Source organism: Mirounga leonina, unplaced genomic scaffold (assembly GCF_011800145.1).
Source record: "Mirounga leonina isolate KUSES-001 unplaced genomic scaffold, KU_Mleo_1.0 Mir_168, whole genome shotgun sequence".
Taxonomy (NCBI): domain Eukaryota; kingdom Metazoa; phylum Chordata; class Mammalia; order Carnivora; family Phocidae; genus Mirounga; species Mirounga leonina.
Genome location: NW_023270426.1, coordinates 58,193,300 through 58,209,159, shown reverse-complemented (window position 1 = coordinate 58,209,159; position 15,860 = coordinate 58,193,300). Strand labels below are relative to the sequence as shown.

The 15,860-nt window shown below is 38.8% G+C and overlaps 1 long non-coding RNA gene across 3 annotated transcripts in view; it reads right to left on the bottom strand.

Annotated features, from left to right (window-relative positions):
* Positions 1-15,860, bottom strand: part of LOC118016982 — a 139,797-nt gene that overhangs the window by 79,806 nt on the left and 44,131 nt on the right. The window lies entirely within an intron of this gene.

Below are 15,860 nucleotides of genomic sequence, written 5' to 3'. Positions count from 1 at the left end.
TACCTATTTGTCTTTGCACATACTGTTCTCTCTTCGTGAACTCCCAGCCACTGCCTCTACTTTTGTCCCCTCCTGGGCTGCAGACGCCCCCGGTACCCCGTGTGCTGTTTCTGCACAGGCATCTCTTGCAGGTCACCATCTGCTGAAATTAGACTCACTTGAAGTTCACTCAAATTGCCCTGTTCTCAAGAAATTATTCCTTCCTGCCCACCCCAAATTGACCCAATCTCTTCCTCCTATTCATCCAGAATCAATTTGCTTTAACTCTTGTATGTCACTTTTCATGGGTTTTGGCACGTAGGAGCTCATTTACCGTATGAGAGAATCAATGAATTATAGGTTATATTGCACTTTCGTGTACCCCTAACTTTCTACTCCTCTTTAGCTTATAAGCTTCTTTTTTTTTTTAATTTTTTTTTATTCTTATGTTAATCCCCTTATATTACAACATTAGTTTTAGATGAAGTGTTCCATGATTCATTGTTTGTGCACAACACCCAGTGCTCCATGCAGAATGTGCCCTCCTAAATACCCACCACCAGGCTAACCCATCCTCCCACCCCCCTCCCATCTAGAACCCTGTTTGTTTTTCAGAGTCCATCGTCTCTCATGGTTCGTCTACCCCTCCGATTTCCCCCGCTTCATTCTTCCCCTCCCGCTACCTTCTTCTTCTTCTTCTTCTTTCTTAACATATATTGCATTATTTGTTTCAGAGGTACAGATCTGAGATTCAACAGTCTTGCACAATTCACAGCGCTTACCAGAGCACATACACTCCCCAGTGTCTATCACCCAGTACCCCCATCCCTCCCACCCCACCCCCCACTCCAACAACACTCAGTTTGTTTCCTGCGATTAAGAATTCCTCATATCAGTGAGATCATATGATACATGTCTTTCTCTGTTTGACTTATTTCACTCAACATAATACCCTCCAGTTCCATCCACGTCGTTGCAAATGGCAAGATCTCATTCCTTTTGATGGCTGCATAATATTCCATTGTATATATATACCACATCTTCTTTATCCATTCATCTGTCAATGGACATCTTGGCTCTTTCCACAGTTTGGCTATTGTGGACATTGCTGCTATAAACATCGGGGTGCACGTACCCCTTCGGATCCCTACTTTTGTATCTTTGGGGTAAATACCCAGTAGTGCAATTGCTGGATCATATGGTAGCTCTATTTTTAACTTTTTGAGGAACCTCCATACAGTTTTCCAGAGTGGCTGCACCAGTTTGCATTCCCACCAACAGTGTAGGAGGGTTCCCCTTTCTCCGCATCCCCGCCAACATCTGTCGTTTCCTGACTTGTTAATTTTAGCCATTCTGACTGGTGTGAGGTGATATCTCATTGAGGTTTTGATTTGGATTTCCCTGATGCCGAGCGATATTGAGCACTTTTTCATGTGTCTGTTGGCCATTTGGATGTCTTCTTTGGAAAAATGTCTGTTCATGTCTTCTGCCCATTTCTTAATTGGATTCTTTGTTCTTTGGGTGTTGAGTTTGATGAGTTCTTTATAGATTTTGGATACTAGCCCTGTATCTGATATGTCATTTGGAAATATCTTCTCCCATTCTGTCGGTTGTCTTTTGGTTTTGTTAACTGTTTCCTTTGCTTTGCAAAAGCTTTTTATCTTGATGAAGTCCCAATAGTTCATTTTTGCCCTTGCTTCCCTTGCCTTTGGCGATGTTTCTAGGAAGAAGTTGCTTCGGCTGAGGTCAAAGAGGTTGTTGCCTGTGTTCTCCTTTAGGATTTTGATGGACTCCTGTCTCACATTGAGGTCTTTCAACCATTTGGAGTCTATTTTTATGTGTGGTGTAAGGAAGTGGTCCAGTTTCATTCTTCTGCATGTGTCTATCCAATTTTCCCAACACCATTTGTTGAAGAGACTGTCTTTGTTCCATTGGACATTCTTTCCTGCTTTGTCGAAGATTAGTTGACCATAGAGTTGAGGGTCCATTTCTGGGCTCTCTATTCTGTTCCATTGATCTATGTGTCTGTTTTTGTGCCAGTACCATGCTGTCTTGATGATGACAGCTTTGTAATAGAGCTTGAAGTCCGGAATTGTGATGCCACCGGCTTTGCTTTTCTTTTTCAATATTCCTCTGGCTATGCGGGGTCTTTTCTGGTTCCATACAAATTTTAGGATTATTTGTTCCATTTCTTTGAAAAAAGTGGATGGTATTTTGATGGGGATTGCATTGAATGTGTAGATTGCTCTAGGTAGCATTGACATCTTCACAATATTTGTTCTTCCAATCCATGAGCATGGAACGTTTTTCCATTTCTTTGTGTCTTCCTCAATTTCTTTCATGAGTATTTTATAGTTTTCTGAGTACAGATCCTTTGTCTCTTTGGTTAGATTTATTCCTAGGTATCTTATGGTTTTGGGTGCAATTGTAAATGGGATCGACTCTTAATTTCTCTTTCTTCTGTCTTGTTGTTGGTGTATAGGAATGCCACTGACTTCTGTGCATTGATTTTATATCCTGCCACTTTACTGAATTCCTGTATGAGTTCTAGCAGTTTTGGGGTGGAGTCTTTTGGGTTTTCCACATAAAGTATCATATCATCTGCAAAGAGTGAGAGTTTGACTTCTTCTTTGCCAATTTGGATGCCTTTGATTTCTTTTTGTTGTCTGATTGCTGTGGCTAGGACTTCCAATACTATGTTGAATAGCAGTGGTGATAGTGGACATCCCTGCCACGTTCCTGACCTTAGGGGGAAAGCTCTCAGTTTTTCCCCATTGAGAATAATATTTGCTGTAGGTTTTTCATAGATGGCTTTTATGATATTGAGGTATGTACCCTCTATCCCTATACTCTGAAGAGTTTTGATCAAGAAAGGATGCTGTACTTTGTCAAAAGCTTTTTCTGCATCTATTGAGAGGATCATATGATTCTTGTTCTTTCCTTTGTTAATGTACTGTATCACATTGATTGATTTGCGGATGTTGAACCAACCTTGCAGCCCAGGGATAAATCCCACTTGGTCATGGTGAATAATCCTTTTAATGTACTGTTGGATCCTATTGGCTAGTATTTTGGTGAGAATTTTTGCATCCATGTTCATCAGGGATATTGGTCTGTAATTCTCCTTTTTGATGGGGTCTTTGTCTGGTTTGGGGATCAAGGTAATGCTGGCCTCATAAAATGAGTTTGGAAGTTTTCCTTCCGTTTCGATTTTTTGGAACAGTTTCAGAAGAATAGGTGTTAATTCTTCTTGAAATGTTTGGTAGAATTCCCCTGGGAAGCCATCTGGCCCTGGGCTTTTGTTTTTTGGGAGATTTTTGATGACTGCTTCAATTTCCTTAGTGGTTATAGGTCTGTTCAGGTTTTCTATTTCATCCTGGTTCAGTTTTGGTAGTTGATACATCTCTAGGAATGCATCCATTTCTTCCAGGTTATCTAATTTGCTGGCATAGAGTTGCTCATAATATGTTCTTATAATTGTTTGTATTTCTTTGGTGTTGGTTGTGATCTCTCCTCTTTCATTCATGATTTTGTTGATTTGGGTCATTTCTCTTCTCTTTTTGATAAGTCTGGCCAGGGGTTTATCAATCTTGTTAATTCTTTCAAAGAACCAGCTCCTAGTTTCGTTGATCTGTTCTACTGTTCTTTTAGTTTCTATTTCATTGATTTCTGCTCTGATCTTTATGATTTCTCTTCTCCTGCTGGGTTTAGGCTTTATTTGCTGTTCTTTCTCCAGCTCCTTTAGGTGTAGGGTTAGGTTGTGTACTTGAGACCTTTCTTGTTTCTTGAGAAAGGCTTGTATTGCTATATACTTTCCTCTTAGGACTGCCTTTGCTGCATCCCAAAGATTTTGAACAGTTGTGTTTTCATTTTCATTGGTTTCCATGTATTTTTTTAATTCTTCTTTAATTTCCTGGTTGACCCATTCATTTTTCAGTAGGATGCTCTTTAGCCTCCATGTATTTGAGTTCTTTCCGACTTTCCTCTTGGGATTGAGTTCTAGTTTCAAAGCATTGTGGTCTGAAAATAGGCAGGGAATGATCCCAATCTTTTGGTACCGGTTGAGACCTGATTTATGACCTAGGATGTGATCGATTCTGGAGAATGTTCCATGGGCACTAGAGAAGAATGTGTATTCCGTTGCTTTGGGGTGGAATGTTCTGAATATGTCTGTGAAGTCCATTTGGTCCAGTGTGTCATTTAAAGTCTTTATTTCCTTGTTGATCTTTTGCTTAGACAATCTGTCCATTTCAGTGAGGGGGATGTTAAAGTCCCCCACTATTATTGTATTGTTGTTGATGTGTTTCTTTGCTTTTGTTATTAATTGCCTTATATAATTGGCTGCTCCCATGTTAGGGGCATAGATATTTACAAGTGTTAGATCTTCTTGTTGGATAGATCCTTTAAGTATGATATAGTGTCCTTCCTCATCTCTTATTACAGTCTTTGGTTTAAAATCTAATTTGTCTGATATAAGGATTGCCACCCCAGCTTTCTTTTGGTGTCCATTAGCATGGTAAATGGTTTTCCACCCCCTCACTTTCAATCTGGGGGTGTCTTTGGGTCTAAAATGAGTCTCTTGCAGACAGCATATCGATGGATCTTGTTTTTTAATCCAGTCTGTTAGCCTGTGTCTTTTGATTGGGGCATTTAGCCCATTTACATTCAGGGTAACTATTGAAAGATAGGAATTTAGTGCCATTGTATTGCCTGTAAGGTGACTGTTACCGTATATTGTCTGTGTTCCTTTCTGGTCTATGTTGCTTTTAGGGTCTCTCTTTGCTTAGAGGACCCCTTTCAAGATTTCCTGTAGGGCTGGTTTTGTGTTTGCAAATTCCTTTAGTTTTTGTTTGTCCTGGAAGCTTTTTATCTCTCCTTCAATTTTCAATGACAGCCTAGCTGGATAGAGTATTCTTGGCTGCATATTTTTCTCATTTAGTGCTCTGAATATATCCTGCCAGTCCTTTCTGGCCTGCCAGGTCTCTGTGGATAGGTCTGTTGCCAATCTAATGTTTCTACCATTGTAGGTTACATATCTCTTCTCCCGAGCTGCTTTCAGGATTTTCTCTTTGTCTATGAGACTCGTAAGTTTTACTATTAGATGTCGGGGAGTTGACCTATTTTTATTGATTTTGAGAGGGGTTCTCTGTGCTTCCTGGATTTTCATGCCTGTTTCTTTCCCCAAATTAGGGAAGTTCTCTGCTATAATTTGCTCCATTATACCTTCTGCCCCTCTCTCTCTTTCTTCTTCTTCTGGGATCCCAATTATTCTAATGTTGTTTCGTCTTATGGTATCGCTTATCTCTCGAATTCTGCCCTCATGATCCAGTAGTTGTTTATCTCTCTTTTTCTCAGCTTCTTTATTTTCCAGCATTTCATCTTCTATATTACTGATTCTCTCTTCTGCCTCATTTATTCTAGCAGTTAGCGCCCCCATTTTTGATTGCACCTCATTAATAGCCTTTTTGATTTCTACTTGGTTGGATTTTAGCTCTTTTACTTCTCCAGAAAGAGTTTCTCTAATAACTTCCATATTTTTTTCAAGCCCAGCTAGTATCTTTAAAGTGATGATTCTGAACTCTAGATCTGACATCGTACTAATGTCCGTATTGAGTAGGTCCCTGGCAGTCGGTACTGCCTCTTGTTCTTTTTGTTGAGGTGATTTTTTCCGTCTCGTCATTTTGTGCAGAGGAGAATAGATTAATGAGAGAACAAAATGCTAGCAGAGTAACCACGTCCCCAGAAAATATACTCTAAACAAATCAGAAAAGACCTGAAGCAGTGGGATAAGAAGGGGAAAGAGAGAAAAAAGAAAAAGAAAAAAAAAAGAAAAAGATAAAGATAAAAACAAAAACAAACAAAACAAAACAACAACAACAAAAGAAAAAACAGAATGTTATCAAATATGATCTATATGGTATATAGATCAGTGCCACACACTAGATTTGGGGTGTGTTTTGGTCTTTTAGAAGAAAGTGTCTCCCAAAATTTTAAAGAAAGAAAAACTTATATATGTACAAAAATAAGGGTTGATATGATGAAGGGATGGAAAATGACTGTAAAAATGGAAATTATAAAAAATTTTATAAAAGGAATTGATAAGAAGTTGTTTGAAAAAAGAAAGAGGATTTAAAAAAAGAAAAAAGAAAAAGAAAAAAAAAAGGGAGAGGATGTGATCAGGCAGGGGAATAGAAAACACCATATACTAGAGATTTAGGGTATATTTTAATCTGTTAGAAGAAACTATCTCAAAATTTTAAAGAGAGAACAACTTATATATATAAGCCAAAAATATGGGTAACTACTATGAAGGGATAGAATATGACTCTAAAAATGAAAAATAAAAATGTTTTTTTTTAAAAAAGGGATTGATAAGATGTTGTTTGAAAAAGGGAAAAAGAAAAATTCAAAAAGAAATAAAAAGACAAAAAGACAGTTAAAAAAAAAATTAACTTTAAAAGACTAAGGAATCATGGTAAAAAAGCCGTGAATTCTATGTGCATATTCCCCTAGCGCTGGAGTTCTGCCGTTCTCATTGATCGGTAAACTTGGTCTTGGCTGGCTGTTCTCGCTGATCTTCTGGGGAGGGGCCTGTTGCCGTGGTTTCCAAATGTCTTTGCCGGAGGCGGAATTGCCCCGCCCTTGCCCCCTCCCGGCTAAGTAATCTGCTCGGGTTTGCTCTCCGGGGCTTTTGTTCCCTGCGAGCTTTCCGTACAGCTTTGGAGGCGGAGAGTGAAAATGGCGGCCTCCCAATCTCGGCCCCGGAGGAGCCGAGAACTCGGGGCCCCGCTCCTCAGTGAGCCCCCAGAGAAAAGCCATCAGTCACTCCCGTCTCCCCGGTCTGCAGCTGCACTCCATGCTCAACCGGCCTGTGACCACGCGTTTCTATCTCTGGCACCCGACCCGGTCTGGAGTCTCCAAACCCAGCAGATCCCTGCGGTGCACTCCCGCGCAGCTCCTCCCGGGGGAGGAAGGTGAGTCTCCCCGGATCTGCCGCTTGTTGGGTCCCTGCTGGAGGAGCAGTGGCCCGACTGTGCCGCGGATCACGGTCTATGGCAACCCCGAGCTGAGAGCCCGCGCCTGGGCTCCGCCTCTGCAGCCGGCTTCCCCGCTCCGATACCTGGGAGCTCTGCCGCCCTCAGGCACCCCCGGTCTTTCTGTGACCCCGAGGGTCCTGAGACCACACTGTCCGGAGGGTTCCACCCCCCGCTTAGCCACCAGAGTGACGTCCCTCGGCGGAGCCGACTTCTAAAAGTTCCGATTTTGTGCTCCCCGGTTCTATCACTTGCCAGAAGCGGCCGACGGAGGCCCCTCCCCTGCCGTCTATCCTCCCGAATATTGCCGCGGATTCACTTCTCCGCACGTCCTACCTTCCAGAAAGTGGTCGCTTTTCTGATGAGAGAGTTGTTGTTCTTCTTTTCTTCGATCTCCTGTTGGGTTTGTAGGTGTTCAGAATGGTTTGATCCCTATCCAGCTGAATTCCTGAGAGGAGACGAAATCCAGGTCTCCTACTCCTCCGCCATCTTGCTCCGCCCCTCAGCTTATAAGCTTCTTAATGGCAAAGATGGAGTTGGTGGGGGAGGAGGATGCTTATTAATCTTTATAACCTTTAAATTATCTAATAGGTTCATTGACCATAATGAACACTTGATAAATATTTCTTGAATTGCATGATTAAACTGGGTCGACTGGGTTGGGTTTGGTTAGAAGTACCTCGGGATTGCCCCTTGATTTATCAGGAGCAGCACTAATGATGCAAGAGGTAATTTTCTTTGCTAAATCATAACTGAGTTTGTATCACACTAAGATTTGGAAGGTACCATTTTTCAAATTAAATATAAAAACAATAACCTTTCTGTTTGTAACATTTTAAGTTCTCCTGGCTCCTTTCAGGCATGGGGGCATTTCTGTAAGGTGTTGACCTAAATTTCTTCTGACCTAATTTCCTTGTTGCAAAAGGAATTCGGTGCAGCCAGCCCCCACTGCGGAAAGGTTTTGTTCTATATCACTGTCACATTTCAATGACAAATGGAATGAACTTTGTTAGTCCTTTTGAGATTTCAGAACAGCTCAGGATATTCCCCTCTAAAATCTAAGAGGATTTCAGTGATTTGTCCTGCAGCCTACAGGGTGTAAAGGACCTCCCTCTACCCTGTGCATTCCCCTAAGCAGTCAGGCTTCCCCCCATGGAAGTACCAGAAACTATCCACACATGTTTTTACAGCACAGCAGCTGATGAGAAGGTTGTGATGAAATGGAGAAGAATGGAAGTGGCAAAAAACGGCCCACTGGGTTCTCAAATCAAAACAAAGAGAAATGTTTCTCAGCACTGATCAACTGTACTCTGCTTCTAGTCCCACATATTTTGAAGCAAAACCAAACTAACCTCTATTCCTATGACAGGGAAAAATAGATATCCTCCTAACGATACAAATAAGCCAAAAAAAACCCCACTATTTTTCCCACTGCAGCATGAGCATATGTATATACTTGTGTGTATATGTAGTTGAGAAGGAATAAGCCAGTGGAGGAATAGGATTTGGCTCAATTCAGTAACTGTACAAGTCAAAAGACAATAGGAATATGATAAAAAATTCTTCTGCGTTTTAAAAGACAGTCTTCTATTAAGAATAGCTTCCTGGAAGAAGCATACACTTCCAGGTGGAAGGGCTTCTTTCGGATGCCGTTATTAACCAGTGACCTTTATCTGAATTGTGTATTCACACACAGCTTCTATATGAAATAGACTGATTTTAAGATTCAGAATTTTACTAATCATTTAAGTAATATATATATATATAGCACATCTGCTTTAAAATGCTTAACATTACTGGAATTCTCTCATAGAGATCCTAAATTATAACTCAAAAATGTTACTCCATTATTTCCATTTGATAGCAAGACTCCTGGAAGGCCTTAAGGTGCCACACCCCGCCAGCTGGTGATGTGGTCAGCACAGCGTGGAGGAGGTCACAGAGAGCAGCTGTCCCAGTAACTCAGCCCAGCCTATGTGGTAACATGAAAGAGAATAAAAGGAGGGAAAAAAAAAATCTGACAAATGAAAGCAAGAGAGTCCATTTCAAAAGAGAAAAGATGTAAGAAAAGCAATAGACAATAAAGAAGTACAGGAGGGGGGAAAAGTTGTTTCTAACAAAAGACCAGGAGGAAAGTAAGTCTGAAGAGGAAAGGGAAATTTAACCACTCAAAAAAAGGCTGAATATCTTTAGAGGAACTCCCCCAAGAGTGAAAAAAAATCACGAGCAGAGTGAAAGATGCATCTAGATGACAGATTATGTATAAAGAAAGCAGCCAAATGAGAGCCTCAATTCACAAATATTTGTTACTAAGTACCTACTGGGGCAGACACTGCTCTGGGTGCCGAGGAGGCCATGGTGACAGGCAAACCCACTACCAATATGTTATCTCACCAAGACTGTGTTACCCAATGGCCAGGAAAAAAATTGGTTATTTAGACTTGCGTTTCTTATGTTATAGCCTGGTACACAGTATTAAACCAAAAGCAGAGAGATGAGAGAGAGAGGATGCAAATAGATAATAAGATTATTTGGTTGGTTTTTGAGCGAGAGGACTAGTATATTCTACAGATCAAACAGAATAGATTCTCTCCTGAACCCCTAAATAGATGATCTACTAAAGGGAAAAAAAGGAGGAAAATCTTTTGTGAAATCAAAGGAAATTATTATTCTGGGAAATGGTTCTGGCAAAAGAATTTCTTGGCATATTTCTGTGACTTGTAAAGGATTTCCTAGCGTAAAGTAAAATTTGAAAAGTTAAATTGCCCATTAGGAAATGATCTCAGCAGATGCCATTACAAAATGGCACAGGAGAAGTTGTATGTAAATTAAAGACCTTGTCTGAATCTTTTGATATAGCACGACCCCTCCACCTTGATTCGTGTAGAATGAAGTAAAACGTTTTTTTTAAGGATGTATTTATTTATTTGAGAGAGGGAGCGTGCACACACACACACACGCATGAGCAAGGGGGCGAGGGGGCAGAGGGAGAGGGAGAGAAGAAGACTCCCTGAGCGCAGAGCCCAAAGCGGGGCTCGATCTCAAGACCCTGAGATCATGACCTGAGCCGAAACCAAGAGTCAGATGCTTAAGCGACGGAGCCACCCAGGCGCCCCTGAGGTAAAGCTTCCAATAACCAATTTACTTGGTAACCTGAAAATACACGTCAACTCCTATGTAAGCTCTGTGGGGAACTTTAGTTTCTTCTACTGGGAGCTAGCTTTCCATGACTGTCTCTCACGGAATCTGTTCAAGGAGCAAACGACCTCAGGCTGCTAGTGTTTATTTGCCTAGCATGGCATCCTGGCACCACTGCCTTCTGCTCCTGCTGTGATCCATGCACACCTACTACTCCAGGGTCTTCTATCAAACACATGGAAAGAACAACTTCTGAAATCCATTTTTAAGTTACCAAGAACAAGGATGACAATTTGAAGTAAAAGCTGGGTCAAATTTTTTTTTTTCAAATTTATTTATTCATTTGAGAGAGTGAGAATGAGAGAGAGTACATGAGAGGGGGCAGGGTCAGAGGGAGAAGCAGGCTCCTCGCCGAGCAGGGAGCCCGATGCGGGACTCAATCCCGGGACTCCAGGATCATGACCTGAGCCGAAGGCAGTCGCTTAACCAACTGAGCCACCCAGGCGCCCAAAGCTGGGTCAAATTTAACTCTTCATAAAATTGGCCGGGCCTGCCTCTGCTCAGGGGAAATCCTTGCTGAATCTCCACTTTCAGAAGCCACACTAGATTGAACAATCAGACTGTTTGAAAAACCCATCATCCCACAAGGATCTGTGAAGTGTCGAGCGTCTGGCATATGGGTGTTCTGAATAAAAGGATTTTGCCAGGAGTTTTGAGATCAGAGATCCATGATTAGCTCTGACTGCCTGGATCAATAAAGATTGTTTTCCTTTGAAACAGAGCACCTATAAAATTATGTAATTTGAGGTATAGGAAAATCATTGCCGAATGAGCAAAGAGTACTTTGCTGCCCACAGAATCCATTTGGTAATAATTTCAGCATGAAAAGTAAGACCATTATTTTGATAGGACAAATGCACTTGAAAGTCACGAAAGATTATATCGGTTAAAAATTATATTTGCATAAAATATGTTTTCAGCACAAACTCACTCAGGTGTAGCACTAGTCACATCAGAAATGCAATTCAGTGTGAGCTATTTCCTAAAGGAAAAGTACATGTGAGAATTTGGATTATTTTGTCTAGCACAGCTGCTGCTTGTACTGCAAAAGCAGAGATGCAGCTGATGACAAGGTAGAATGGAACTTGGCACCTCCGCTGGCATCCAGCCAAGAATACAGAATGTTTTAGCCAGTCTGTGGCATGTGATCCATTTCTTAATTGTTGATAACATATAATTAGGACAATCTAAGCCTAGTTTAATGAATGCAATAAGTTAAACTGCAGCGCTTGACTATACTTGGATAGACTTTGTTAGTCTTGGAGCATGGAATTGCAGAGTAACATTTTATAAACAGTACAAAATGGAATCTTCCCTTTACAAACTATCAGCCTAAAATTATGGCCGACATCCTAACCCACAGTATAAATTCTGTGCACTGTATAAATGTCAACTGATATTCATGGCCAATGTGCCCAAAATAAATTTTCCCCTTGAAGATTTTAAAGGTAAGATTTACGTGAAGAAATTGGTCACATATTTAAAAATGACAGACTACACGTTCTGCTAATCAGTTATCAACCTGATTTATTTTGACAGACTTCTTTCTAAGATGATCAGAGCTCAGTTTAGTGTACACGTTTTTTTAAATGCAATGATTTTCTTGAAAATAATGTTATTAACTTTTTATTAAAATAGACTCGTTGCATTCACATTTACACATCCCCTATTACTTACTGGTAGGTTTTGTAAACACGTTGTCATTGTAAAACAGGCAAAAGACCTGTACCTATGCCATAAATAAATTCAGCTGAATTTTTTTCCTATCTCTGGTAAAAGAGTTATTTTTTCTTAAGGGGTTAAAAGTCTTACCTAGATATAAAATAATACGAGGAATGAAAAGTTTTGAAAAAAATGCATTTTAGCTTTTGATCAAAAAAAATTTAAGGGAAGCTCTGTTTATCCACAGCATGCACGCTTTCTCTGATTGTTTTTTTCCCATCTTTAAGTTTGTTCTAATGTTATCAGAATTGATTTTTAGTCTCAGTCATCCCAAAGGAACTGTCTCGAGTGAAGCTCTTATCGGGGAACTGTAATGAAGAATCAGCTTGCAAAGCTGTTACTATGGTGCTCACATATCTGAAGAAATTTTTAGTGGAAATAAAATTCCAAAGCACTAAATTTAGAGGTATTTCATTTCCTAGTAAGAGGTATAAAAATAGTACTACTAGATACAATTTAAATTCCAAGGGGGAGATATTTATTTCTGTACAATCCTCAAACATGTACATTCTAGAAAGCTAGTTTCTTTCCACGGGCCTTGAGACAAATTAAAAATCATGTTAACTAATTCCTTCTTAGGCCACATAAAGGATGATATGTTAAAAAAAAAAAAAAGGAGATTTTAGACAACCTGTGGAATGGGAAAAAAGTATTTGCAAATTGTATATGTAATAAGGAGTTAATATCCAAGATATATAAAGAACTCATACAACTCAGTAACGAAAGAACCAAATAACCCAATTAAAAAATGGGCAATGGACTTGAATAGACATTTCTCCAAAAAAGATATACGAAAGGCCAACAGGCACATGCAAAGATGTTCAATGTAACTAGTCATTAGGGAAATGCAAATTAAAACCACAATGAGGTATCACCTCATACCTCTTAGAATGGTCCTCATCAAAAAGACAAGAGATAATAAATGCTGGCGAGGATGTGGAGAAAAGAGAACCTTTGTGCACACTGCTGAGACTGTAAATTGGTACAGCTACTATGGAAAAGAGCATAGAGGGTCTTCAAAAAATTAATAATAGAACTATCATATCATCTCACAATTCCACTTCTGGAAATAGAGCCAAAGGAAACAAAAACACTAACGTGGAAAGATACCTGCACCTGTATGTACACAGTAGCATTATTTACAATAGCCAAGAAAAGAGTGGATAGAAAAATTGTGAGATACATATATATCAAAATATATATATATATATATATATATATATATATATAATGGAATATTATTCAGCCATAAAAGTGAGGAAATCCTACCATCTGTGACCACATGGATGAAACCTAAGGCACTATGCTAAATGAAATAAGTCAGACAGAGAAAAATACTGTATGATCTCACTTAAATGTGGAATGTAAAAAACAAAAATAAAAAATGCCAAACTCATAGAAAAAGACATCAGATTTGTGGTTACGAGAATTGGAAGGAGGGGAGAAGGGGAACTGGAGGAAAGTGGTCGAAAGGTATAAACTTCCAGTTATGAGATAAATAAGGATGTAACGTACAACATGATGACTATAGCTGACACTGCTTTATGATATACAGCAAAGTTTTTAAGAGAGTAAATCCTGTGAGTTCTTATCACATAAAGAAAATTTTTTTCCTTTTTTTCTTTCTTTTCTTTTTATTGTATCTACATGAGCTGATAGATGTTAGCTGAACCTATTGTGGCAATCATTTCACAATATATGTAAATCAAACCATCATTCTGTATGCTTTAAACTTAGACAGTGATGTCTGTCAATTATTTCTCGATAAAACTGAAGAAAAAAGGAGATCTTCATTTTCACATTTTCATTAGTGCCACTTTTAAGATAAAACTTTACAAAGTGAAAGCATAACTATGTGAAAATGTAGTTTTTTTTCATATATTTAAGAAATAAGTTTTGATGATGATACATAACTTAGTTTTAGATAATAAACTCACAGGGTGGGGCTGGGTGGGGATAGTTAGAGAATGTCATCAGTTCCCCGGCATGGTTGCTAGAAAGCTCAGATTTAAGACACATCTTCCATTAGAAGAAATAATTACTATGTGTGCACAGGTAACAGGACCCCCTTTTCCAGAAGTAAAAAATAAAAATTTCCAGAAACGATGACAAATTACAGTCCTGAAATTAAAGTAATTAAAAGCATCATATGTAAATATGCTTCTTCCTCTGCCCACTATTAAAATATGTATCAAATTCCTCAAGGCAAATTGCAATTCCAGAGGTGTTGCCTAAGTTAGTACATGCAGAGGAAGAAATTTTTTAAATCATCTTTAAATTTTTATTTTTAAGATTAAGTCATCAAAAACAGCAGAAAAATAAAGCCAATAATAATACTACATGAGTAAGAATATTACATTACATCTATACTTCTAAGTTCATAAGAAAAAAAGAGGAACTGTCATCTCTCAAGAAACAAGACTATGGCAGTTACAGATCCACACTTTTATATGAGTAACAGATATACATATAATTATTGAAAAGGAGGGAATAAGAAGTACTGCCATAATCTTCCATCCATTATATGTAATTTTATGTATGCATATTTGGATGAAAAACTTTTAAACATTAAGGTTTGACAAGTGCAATAAAAAAAAAGATTCTGGACTTAAGCAGTTCAGAGCATGCAGGAGAGAAGAGAAGGGTTCATGTTACAATTGCCTTTTATCTGTTCTTAAAAACTGTCCTTCAATGAAGTTATTCAGAAAAGCAATCCACAGCGCCATCATCTAAATTAAAATGCAAACCTCACATTAACACGAATAAATGTGTCCATAATTTCAGAGATTATTTTAGGAAATGTGGTCCATTATATGTGTTTCTTTTATGATGAGTTTGGAAATTGGGGGAAATTTTGGCTCATAATTAGCATAGAATACCAAAACTAAGAGATATAATGCAGTGCAATAATGGGTAATTTCCACTATTCTTTTACAAATATCTAATTCAATACTTCTAATTATCAGTTTGCACCATGAAGGAAATATTCCTTCGAGTAAAGCAAGTGTAGAGCTTTTATTAAAGAAGTCACACGATTTTCTAGGTACACTTTTCATGTTATCATAATTTAATTTTCACCTCTATTTGACAAGGTCTGCTACAAATAGTGAAATCTGATAGGGGAAAAAAGTATAAAAGAAGTGAGTTTATTTTGCTCTCACATAAAACAGAACTCTAAACTGTAGCATTCATAATTTACTAAAGCTTTTTTTTCTGACAAAACACTTAGAAAACAATCTCTAAAAATGCCAGTTTAAAAACAGCCTAAGAACATTACACTGTAAAAGTCACCTTTTTGTTAATTCGTTATTTATTGATAAAAGAAGTGTTTGCCTGTTGTTGTTGTTTTTTTTGTCACAGTGGCTGTAATTATTTCTTTTTTTTTTTTTACAGGCTGTATTCTAAATAAAATCTACTAGTTTTTACCCACTTTTAGCTCACAATAAAACCAGCTTTCCACCTTTCCGACTTGCTAGACAAAATGGATTAGAAAGTGATTCTTGTGTTAATTTCACCAGAAGCTAGACAGTTTAAACTGCATATTCAGCTACACTGATTTCTGGACTTTTATTGTATCTATGTAACTGTACTAGGGATGGTATTTTGCAGATATTAAACCAATGCATTTCATGACATTCCCTAAATCACATGTCTTTGTAGCTTCTCACCTTCAAGGCAGAGCCAGAAAACTTACTGCCCTAGACCAGGAAAGGATAAAAACTTAGTTTGCAAGCAAGTCTTTGTGGGAGACTGCATTGATTTGCTAATTTTTTTAGTTCCTACTTAACGTTTCAAGGCTCCCCCCACCCCCCCCCCCCCCCAGCCTGGAGGACTCAATCTAGAATATTCATTATGAAGAGAGGATACCTTCCACCTAAGAACCTCCAGGCCCTTCTGCTAGCTGCTTTCTTATAGAAAGGCTTAGGA